The sequence below is a fragment of the Dasypus novemcinctus genome, unplaced genomic scaffold, assembly GCF_030445035.2.
Source record: "Dasypus novemcinctus isolate mDasNov1 unplaced genomic scaffold, mDasNov1.1.hap2 scaffold_119, whole genome shotgun sequence".
In the NCBI taxonomy this organism is placed as follows: Eukaryota; Metazoa; Chordata; class Mammalia; order Cingulata; family Dasypodidae; genus Dasypus; species Dasypus novemcinctus.
In genome coordinates, this window is record NW_026688148.1 from 266267 (window position 1) to 277752 (window position 11486).

The following is an 11486-nucleotide window of genomic DNA, read 5'->3' on the forward strand; positions in this document are numbered from 1 at the left end:
AGGTGATGCTGCCAGGAGTCAAAGAATTGGTTATCATTGTGAAAATAAATGCGGGGGAGTATAATAGCGAGCACACAGGTTTCACGGGTGGTGTTGAGGGCTTGGACTCTAAGACATGGGGTGAGGCCGGTGGAGGAACACAGTCATTTTGTATTATGGGGTATTAAGAATGTTGCACTTGAAGCCTTTTAACTTTATTTCGAACAATGCCAGACTTGTTGGCATAAAAGCAGCACTGTTTCTGCAGAGCTAGATATATTCTTCCACGTTCTGCTGTAAGCAGATTTAGCCCTCTTCTGTAACACTACCTCAGCTAGAGAGTTTATTTGATATTGAATATCTTGTATAGTGCTCGACAAAGCCTGGATACCATCAATTAATTGCTTAGATAATTTTGTATATTGGGTAAGAGAGAGAGTCCTAACCCCACAGTACCAGTGGCTAGGGCTCCAGAAATGCCTAAGGTAACAAAAAGTGGGATAAGTTGCACAGCTCTTCTAGAGTGGCCGGCAATGTAGTCCATGCTGGGGATAGGTACAGGTTCAGTTCCAATAATAACACTAACATCGGGGAGGAGGATGACTGGGAGGGCAGTATCCCTTCCCGCAATTCTCGTATTTTAACATTTTGCTCAACAATACCAGATTTATTTATATAGTAGCAACATTCTTCCTGGGGAAAAGGCAGGTTCCCCCTTTCTCAGCTGTAAGTTAAGGGCCTTGCGGTTTTGTAAAGCTACGTGGATGAGGGATGTTAGTTGCTGCTGCATAGAGTTAAGAGACTGCGCACTGGATTCTAGGCTAATTTGTTGTTGTTGTTTAAAGTATTGCAAGCTGATGAGGCCATGACCAAGAGCACCACGCGCTGTGGCAGCTGCAGCGACTGAACCTGTGAGGCTAATTTTTTACCAATATAGGGAGGAAGGTGGCTCCCTTGACATGGATGGGGATAGTAAAATTTTTTAGTTTGCCTTCTCCATAGTATGTTAGTTGTGGGGTAATGGCTACTAGGATGCGAGGCCTCATTTTTATAGAATAGAACATTTTTGGGTTATAGTTAATTTCCCAACCACAAACACATAAGGATCGCTTACATATGCCTGAAGATGAATTTGATTTAAATGCAGATATTGACTATTCTTACTATTATTCCCAATCTATTCTATAGTAGGAGCTATTCCTAGAAAAACTTTCCACAAATTATTTTTTTTTATGTATAGATGTACTATTACACCATGGAGAAGGGATCCATTTCCTTTTCTGTTTCCAAACACTATTATTTTTAGTAAAAATTATTTTTTGTTGTCCTTTACTATTTAGACCATGCCAAATAAATCTGTCATTATATTCAATGGGACTCCCCATAGGGGCACTTTCCCACACTATTCCATATGAATCATTAAAAATGACAGATCCTCTTCCTATATGGCATTCTTGCCATCCTTCTTTATCCCTACCGTCTTTTTGTGGACAATTATAAGCAGGATTTTTAGTCATGATTAAATTGAAAGAGGGAAATAAAGTCACAATAAACTGAGTATTATTATTTTTGAAGATAGCTATGGCCCGATTTTTAACATACATACAGGAAGGATGATTACCAATGCATAAGCATTGATAATCAAATGGTAATATGAGATTATCGATTCTTTTTCTTAATAGGGTTTAATTGGCAATCAATTATCAATTGGTATAGGGAATATATGGGTTTTATTCAGATATATATTAAAGAATGGACTTTTCCAGGTTAACACTCTAAGTAATGGGGGTAGGTATATAGGCCTAATAAGTGTAATTACTGGCAGCTTCCTTATTACTTACGATCACCATCATCAGAAGTTGTAGAAGACTCCATCTCTTCATTCTGGAGTTTAATCCTTTTTGCAGATAACTAAATTTGTTTTCCATTTTCTGAAATGATAAGAGCATAGCCTCACCCCCTTACTTTAATCCTGCCTTTTTTCCCATACATTGCTTAAAATATCTTTCTAGAATATTGGTTGATCTTCATTTCCTGTATCTACTGTAGATGTTTGACATTTTCCAGAGTGACATTCCACAGGTGTTAATGAATTATAAACATTAAGAAAGTGTAAAGTAAATAAAGCTTTAGCTAATTGATCTTTTGGTGTTATAATACCATCATCTCCCCCTTTTTGTTTTAAAAGCATAGTTTTTAGGGTATGATGGCTGCATTCAATTATGGCTTGACCTGTAGGATTATAAGGAATGCTGGTATCATGTTCAATACCATATTTTAAACAGAAAGATTCAAAGGATTTACTAATGTAAGAAGGTCCATTATCAGTTTTAATTTTCAGAGGGCATCCCATTACAGCAAAAGCAGACCAGAGGTGTGAGTGAACATGATGAAACTGTTCCCCACTTTGAGCAGTAGCCCACATAAAATGAGAATAAGTGTCAATATAAACGTGAACAGATTGTAGTTTACTAAGGGATGGTATGTGAGTAACATCCATTTGCCATAATTGATTAGGAGTCAGGCCTCTGGGATTAGTCCCAGCCTGAAAAGACACTGAGTAGTTAAGGGTCCACAGGTGGGACAGGTACAGATAATTCCTTGTGCCTGTAGTCTTATTAACTTTTGATATTTATTTCACAGGCCTTTGGCATTAATATGAGTTAAAGCATGGCAATTGCGAGCACTTTGTAAACACCTTACTAATAAATCAGCTCAAGCATTATTTGATGTCATAGGACTAGGCAAAGAGGCATGAGAGATATATGAATAATGTAAATAGGATGCTGTTTTAACTTGATGAGATGTTGCAAGTCAGCGAAAAGTTGAGAACTCATCAGTAGCAAAGATATGAGCTGTATTAATATGCTTGACAGTAAGACTTACATATTTAGAGTTAGAGACAATGTTCAAGGGCTCTTAAAACATTTGTAAAACTTTAATGATGGCTTAAAGCTCTGTGCATTGAGCAGATGAATAAGGAGTTGGTTAAACCTTTTTGAGAAGTAACGTATGCTGCTTTTCCATTACTATTACTATCAGTAAATACTGTACAGGATGGTTGGGCTATGCACACAGCCTTGAAAAGCACTGCAAAAGTTTATTGTTGGGTTTTTTACAGATAAAGGAATGCAGCTGGCTTGATTTGTCTAAGAAGACACTAAAGAAAGTCTTAGCAAGTTTTAAAACAAAGTGATAGCAATACAGCTGGACTTTAACTTTTTGCAACAAACTAGCAGTGTTTGGGATTGCTGCATAGTGTGTTGTTACTTTAATTATGATAAGAGGTTGTTTTGTGATACATACTCTTTTATAATAACTAAAACCATGAACAACCACATTGTACTTTTCTTTAATATTATGCTGAAATATTGTTAACTTTATACACTCTTAAGCATTCATAGAAACCTTTCACTCAGACAACTTTAATTAACAGAGGGTTAAAGGAAAGAAAAAACTTGTTAATTTTATAACACTTTAAAACACCTTTTATTTAACTTGTAACATATCAAATGAACTTAATTATTACTTTAATTTTTCTTTCAAGGTAAAAGAACAAATCTCTTATAATTAGTTTGGAATAAAAGGCTACTGTTCAGGATTAGGTTTTGAGAAAGCAGTTTTGAACGTTATGTTCCTTTAAGAGATAAAGCCTTCCTTCTTGGAATACCTAGGAAACGATAAGCACAAGAAACACAAGACAGACTTTCTTGGTATACTGACTGAGGACAAGAACTTTTACCAAAACAGATTAATGGTGAGAGGCCTTGAGAAAGAACAAAAAAATTAACTTTGCATCAGCATACTACCTGACACCAAAGCCTGTAAAATTTTATAGATAGACTCATTAAATTTTATTTAACTTTAACTGTAAAAATTCCTTGTCCACTAATCTGCAGTTTCAGCATTCACTCAGGTTCCGTCCTATACTCTACTCTTTCCAATAGTCAATTATTTTATTTCAGGACAAAATTATTTTTCCGTTTCTTTAATAATAAAAACAAATTCCATATAGCCTACATACAAAGTTATTAAGCAAACTTCTTATAACAATACTGTGAACACTAAACAAGCTTGTTAAAATAATGAATTTTTCTTTAAATACTTAGTAGCATGCAATATTAGAAACAGTTTCCTAAAAGCAAGTTGGCAGGGGAGGTTGGTTGCTGTTAATCTTTCCTGTTATAAAATTACCTTTTATTATTATCGTCATCAATTCAGTTTTATATATATTTAAGAATGACCTTTTGGAATTAGCCATTTAATACCTTAATGTAAACAATGCTTTATTAAACCTTTTATTTATAACCATATAGACTATTGAAGACAACTTTTATCTTTACAGAACACATTCCCTTACTTAAAATTATCACAATACCTTTTACAACTTGCCACATGCAAATTAAGTTTCAAGAGTTTATGAAAAATTAGCCATTCTACTTTAGGACAAAATACGCCTTTTTGCAAAACTTATTACATTTCAGTTAGCATTTTCACAAACTTTTAACCTTTTTAATATTCATTTAAGTTTTACATTCTTTATATTATTCTGTGAAGAAAAATAAGTTATTCATTTTAATCTAGGCAAGAACAACTTTTTATGAAGATGTACAGTTAATTTTGTTAATTAAGATTTACAATTTTTATTATTGTAGATATCTTATTAACATTTAAACTTATGTATTAATATAATAAACTTAAGTATTAATATAAGTGCTTATTTAATTTTTGGCCATTTGAATAGAGCTCTTTTAAAAATTTCTAGTAATTTATATTAACCATCCAGAGGTATTACAATATACATTGACATTGAACGAACAGACAGACAAACACAGAACAATTACAACACATTAACAGAAATATATAATTTATTTACAATTGACTCATAATTCTTACTTTCTTGGTATATCTGCTTTTAAATCTTCTGTTATATAGCATATCATAGATTATACCCTTGAAGATTTCTTCTGGACTTCATGTTGCCTGTAATATGAAAGCTTGTGCTTGGAAACATTTTTATTAGTTATCAGCAATCAGTTAAAATAACTTGAGCAGCATAAGTGTAGTTAAGTTTTCATTTTGCAGTTTAAACAGACTATTAACACACATTTTTGGATTATTACTGTAAGATTAAACTGAGACTTGAAGTTCTGGAGAAAACTATTGATTTAAAACTGGAAACTTCCTTTAGACCTTGATTCCAATGGAGTAACTATATTAGCCTTCACTAGTCTAGAGCTACATCGTCATGTAGACAGCAGGGAGTTTGAAAAGTTGTGAAAGTGGGCTAGTGTTTGCCTGGATAAAGTTGATTGCCTCGTAAAGTTTGTTTGGATTTTGGGGCTTGTGGCTGCCTTTGTTTCCCACTTCCCTAATGGGAAGCAGGGGCAGTGCCTTGCTCTTCATGGTGGCGCGGATTTTGGCGGGCTTCAATCAGCAGGCACCTACGCCCACGCCCACGGAGCGCAGGGAGGGTGCCATGGCCAGGAAGGCTTGGGCCGAGTGCCGCCTGCTGCCTGCTGCGGCTCCCCCCAGCCAGCGCCCGAGGCAGGGCTAATTTCAGAACAAAGCCTGAAGTAACCAGACAAGTTCTCCTACTTTCTGTAAGGTCTAACTGCTGCCTGATAAGCTGCATTTGCATTTACAAAGGCAATTTGCTTTACAAAGTCTGTTTCTGTGTTGGTATAGCCAAACAGTTTTTCTGTAGCCATGCACAATTGGCCTACAAACTTTGAAAAGGGTTATTCTGGCCCCTGCTTAATATTAGTGAGGGAGGAGGCAGGGCGGAAGTGAGAGCAGTTTAAGATTACAACTTACATCTTCATTGGGAGTTTCTGGGTTATTTTCACAGACCTCATCCTCGGGGGAGGGGGTAGAAGGAGTGGAGGGTTTGTTATCAAAGGAAATTAAACTGAGGGGTAAGTTTGAATGTAAGTTATGGGGTTGTGAGTGATGCTCAGACTTTTTACTGCAACTCAAAGGGGGTTGAGAACCTAATTTTAAAGCAGTCTCCCCTTCTGTAACTAAATTCTTTATATCAGGAGGTTGGGGGTGATTCCTAGTACATCTTGTACTAGCCGCCAGTAGCTAAAGGCGGTGATGGGGGACCCTTCTTTTTTACCACAATTCCTCGGCCTTGAGTGCTTTCTTTATCTGGTTAAGATATAGATTATGTTTAGATTGTTCCTGTCCCATGATAAGAAAAGTTTTGCTTTTAGAAAAGTAAAGAGAATAAGAGAAGTTTTACCTTAAGTAGGTCATCCCAGGACTCCCTCCTGGACAGGATCCTTCACGGATTCCCGGACTTCTGCGCCACTAGTTTTGCCTCTGCATTGGCCGGAGTGAAGAGAGCTCTCTATCTTGGTGAGGGCGGCGGTTCCCTCTCACACGCAAGCCAAAAGCCCCACGTCGGGCGCCAAATGTCATTAGTGTAATTGCCCCAGCCAGCGGGGCATGGGACGGGGGCTCATGGTTGCGTGGAGGAGAATGGTGAGACAGGAGACGCGAGGAATGACAGCGAGACAGGGTGAGGATCAAGCTGTAAAATTTTATTGTGAGAACAAAGCATTTATACTCTTGGGGAGGGGAGGAGTGGTGGGTGAGGGGGTAGGGGCTAGGGATTGGTAGCTGCTATTGCTAGGGTGGAGGGAAGACTTTAGTTTCGCACCTTGCTCCTGCTGTACTGCCTTATCAGCCCGGGCAGTGGTGGGAAACGGAGAACAAAGGAGTGGGGAGGAAGAATAAGGAAGTGGGCTCCGCTCTGGCGGCCATGTTACTGGCATTGCCGAACTCAGTGTATACTCGTATTGACCGCTCCCAACACCTCCTTATGTTATTATAGAAGGAACTGTTAATATTACTGTTGGAGAAAAATGGCATTCACTGGGACATGGAGACTGATTGACCACAGGCAGAAAAATAATTTATTGAGAAGCTCTCCCAATGGAGGGGGTCTGAAAAACAGACTTCGGCCCCCCCCCTGACCAACATGGTGGGGGTCTGAAGAGAGGCTTCAGTGCAATTCTGGAAGGGGGGGTACTTGAATTTATACAGAACTTTCCTAGGAGGGGAATTGATAGTTCGTGGGAGGGGGATTGAGGGTCTGAGTGCAGTAGTGGGAAAGGGTTGAGGGAGTTTACGGCTTTTTGGAATGCTGCAGGAGCAGATTTTTTTTTTCATCTGTAGGGATTAAAAGATATGTAAATATTGAAGACTTCCATCTCACTCTCCCTCTGATATGCAGGTAGAGATAGTAAAGATCTCCATCTACCTCTGATATGCAGATGATGAAGATCTCTATCTCCCTTTATTCCTGTCTCTATGAGATTTCTTTAGCCTGTGGGAAAGTGCCATGCTATGCCCTCAGACCCAGGGGAGGGGGTTTGCCTTTTCCCAATGCATATCAGGGGAAATTGAGCTACAGCTTGTTAATTATTGCAAATCTCTAACATTCCTAATTATATATATATATATATGGGAAGGATCAGAGGGTGAGGGGATTTGGGGTGTTTGTTCTGTCTGGCTACTTCCTGCTGTCAAGGGGCATAGAAAAGAAGTTCTCATCCATCCTGTATAGTAGGCTGTGGTTTTAGGTCTCATAGGCATTGATATTGTTGTTCATGTAGCAGAGAGACACCATTTACATATTCCTGGGTTATTGACTGTATGATTTGGTGTATGAATTGGACAAGAAGCTGTAAGAGACCAGGATCAAAAAGAAGCAGCAGGGAAACAGACTTGGCCCAGTGGTTAGAGCGTCTGTCTACCATATGGGAGGTCCGCAGTTCAAACCCCGGGCCTCCTTGACTCATGTGGAGCTGGCCCATGTGCAGTGCTGATGCGCGCAAGGAGTGCCGCACCACGCAGGGGTGCACCCCGCGTAGGGGAGCCCCATGCGCAAGGAGTGCACCGGTAAAGAGAGCCGCCCAGCGTGAAAGAAAGTGCAGCCTGTCCAGGAATGGCACCGCCCACACTTCCTGTGCAGCACACAACAACAGAAGTGGACAAAGAAACAAGACACAGCAAATAGACACAGAGAACAGACAACCGGGGGAGGGGGGTGGAATTAAATAAAGAAAATAAATAAATTTTTTTAAAAAAGCAGCAGCAGCAATACTGTTAATAATGATGTTATAAGGGTAAAAGGGTTGATTTTATGGGTGAAGAAAAATAAAAAAGGAATGAGGATAGCCGTGATTGATTTTCATAGTTATTATTTTGGGTTTTCTGAATGATTTCTATATTTTTCTTAGGATTTTAAGATTTTCTTTTACCTGACCAGTTCTGTTAATGTAAAAACAATAAGTTTCATTTATGATTGCACAGGTACTAGTATATCCTGTTGAATCAAGGGCAGGGTGGGTGTTTGTTGTCATCTGTTATCTGTTTGGTATTGGGGCAGGGGAGGCCTGAAAATTACAAAAGTAGAAGGGTATTTTTATGTATATTGTTTGCATTGTAATTTAACTAATGTGTTATTACTGGTAATAGGGATGATGATCTTTTGATAGCTCATCAGCCTACTTTTGTTATGTCTCCTACACACTTAATCAACCCTTGACTAAATGCTTTTGAGGAAACTGTTATCTCCCTGGATGGGAGGAGGTCATGGTTATTTGATCCTGAAGGCTGTTGCAAGCTCTAGACACTCCAGCTTGTAAAATTCTTCTTTAGTCTATTCTGAATCGTTCCTTTAATATATCATGTGTCAACTTAGTAACTTTTATCTGGAATTTCAAGAGGAAATAAACTATGTCTTTATGAAAAACAAAAAAAGGAAAGCAATGAAAAGCACAAAGCAGTAAACATCCTTTAAAACACCAAAAACTGGGGAAAACGGACTTTGGCCCAGTGGTTAGGGCGTCCATCTAACATATGGGAGGTCCGCGGTTCAAACCCCGGGCCTCCTTGACCCATGTGGAGCTAGCCATGTGTAGTGCTGATGCGCGTAAGGAGTGCCATGCCACGCAAGGGTGTCCCCCGTGTGGGGGAAACCCACGCGCAAGGAGTGCACCCGTGAGGAAAGCCGCCCAGCGTGAAAAGAAAGAGCAGCCTGCCCAGGAATGGCGCCGCCCACACTTCCCGTGCTGCTGACGACAACAGAAGCGGACAAAGAAACAAGACACAGCAAATAGACACCAAGAACAACCGGGGGGGGGGGGAATTAAATAAATAAATAAATCTTAAAAAAAAAACAAAACACCAAAAATTGAAAACCAGAAACTTCCATCGCTAGAGTCACAGTAGTTCTATAATAGAATACCAGTAAGTCCACTCTAACGTATAATTTATTCCTCCATCCTGTGGACCCTGGGTTGATTATGTCCACTCCAACTCTCAGTGAAGAGGGGCTTTGACCCCACATGGTTGGGGGGTGTCATTCTCCTGCTTGCAGGTATAGATACTCTCACTTCCCTGGTGTGGTGGGTGACCATCTTCATCTTCCTCTTAGCTCACCTGAGTAAGTCCAATGAACTGGAGAGTAGGTTTTGTAACTCTGCTGAGGCTCAGGACCCAGCTGGCACATGGGCAGTCTAGAGATTCAAGACTCCTGAGTATACACAAACCCCAGTGCCAAACACAGCTTCAGTCAAAGTGACAGAAGAGGCATGTGTAGAAAGTCACATCTGAGTCCAACTCCATCACACTCAGGAGCACAAATTCCAAAGTAGGACCCACTGGCAGGGCACTGAAATCTGGAGTCATCAGATGTGAATGTAGACTGTGTGTCTCCTTAGCACTCAGGAGTACCAGTACCTGTGGTTGTACCTACTCAGCTGGTCCTTGGCAAGAAAGTGTAGTAGCAGAGAAGTCAGGTGTATGCAGTATCAAAGGCCGGGACATGAGAACTCTGGGAAGCAAGGTGGTTTATTTCAACCAGCTGGACTTGGCAGACTCCTATGCTAATAAAAACTGAATGCCTAGTAGAATTTTTGGGTTCCTTTTATACAGAAGAAATAAGAGTGGGGGTCTAATGGTGGTTGTATGCAAAAGGACTTTTTGTTAGTTTCCTCAAGTGTTTCACATGAGTATTAGATAGGTTATTTCTTCCAGGTAAGCTTGATTTAACACATATCCCCCACATTCAGGTAGGCTTGCCACATTTGGCTCGCATCCTTTCTGAATATCCAAAGCTTATAGAATTTATACTTCTCAATTGGTTTTCTAGACATATTTGGATATGAAATAAGTTTGAATCTATGCACAGGCAATATTATTTCCCTCCTTTGATGCCTGCTTAAGGTTATTAAGCTTTGGCATCACTATTGTCAGAGTCTCTGGACTGACTGGTATGTATATACTGCCATGAGATGGGCAGTTGTCTGCCTGTTTACTATATCATTTATTAGGGTGCACATTCTGTTTATGATTAAAGGGAGGAGGCAAGGAAGTATGGTGCATCCTCCTATGATGAAGGCAATTATTCCCAGTAGAAACTTGAAATTGTTTACTATTGGCTGCCAGCTTCCAATGGGATTACTTAAATTCCACCCATTCCAGCTCTGGACTGGAACATGAGCAATTTTTACCATTTTGCTTGTAATTTCATCAATAACCTTTCCAGTGCTGTCTAGTTCAATGTAGCAGTTAGAGAGATTGAATTTTCCACAAACTCCCCCTTTAGCTGCCAGGAGATAGTCTAGGGTGAGATGGTTTTGACAGATAGCATTTCTGAATTTAGTTTGCTGTTGGGCTAGTAGGTTTAGAGCATGGGCAGTTTCATTAGTTATTATTTCCACCATGGCTTGCAAGTGGATGATTCAGTTTAGCATATAGATAAGGGTTCAATAAATTCACATGTCATCCTCTGCCTGAGATGCTGGCCCACATAGTACTGGATTACTCATTCATGGGGCCATTCTTCACCTCTCCAGGTAACGACAGCCCTTTCTTATATTTTGATACATTGGCTGGCTTAGCTCTTTCCCTTCCATTAAGGGAATGAGGAAGAAGGAAGGTTTTATTGTACTGAGCATACAAGTACCACACCAGTTTGGGGGAAGTTTTCAGAATGCAACTTTCCCACAAATTCAGTACAGACCATTTGGGGCATTAAAGGGGCCTTTTGCAGTGGAGTTCCACACTGATTAATTTGGGCAAAGTACAATTTATGAGAGTGAGGTCAGATTCATTCCATGTTCCCCAAGGCTCTGTTATGTTGGTGGTATAATTTTGGAATTCTCCCCCTGTACATGTTAGGTTTCCAACAGATAAAGAAGAGTATAGGCAGGCCCTTGAAGCACAATATTTTCCTATGACAGAAGTTTACAAGGGCCACATGCTATCTCAGGGGACAGCTGAGAGGCCAGTTTCATTATATGTTTGGCTGTAATTGTGTTCTCTAGTTTCCCAGGGCCGTTGGTCTTCCATATTAGTACCTCCACATACATAGCACAAGGAGACATTTAAGCTGCCCCTACTACTTCAGCTAGGCTTATGAAGAGGTTTCTCACTCCTTGTAGAATGGAAAAGGGCTTTTCCATTTCTTCATAGAAGGAGTGGAACAC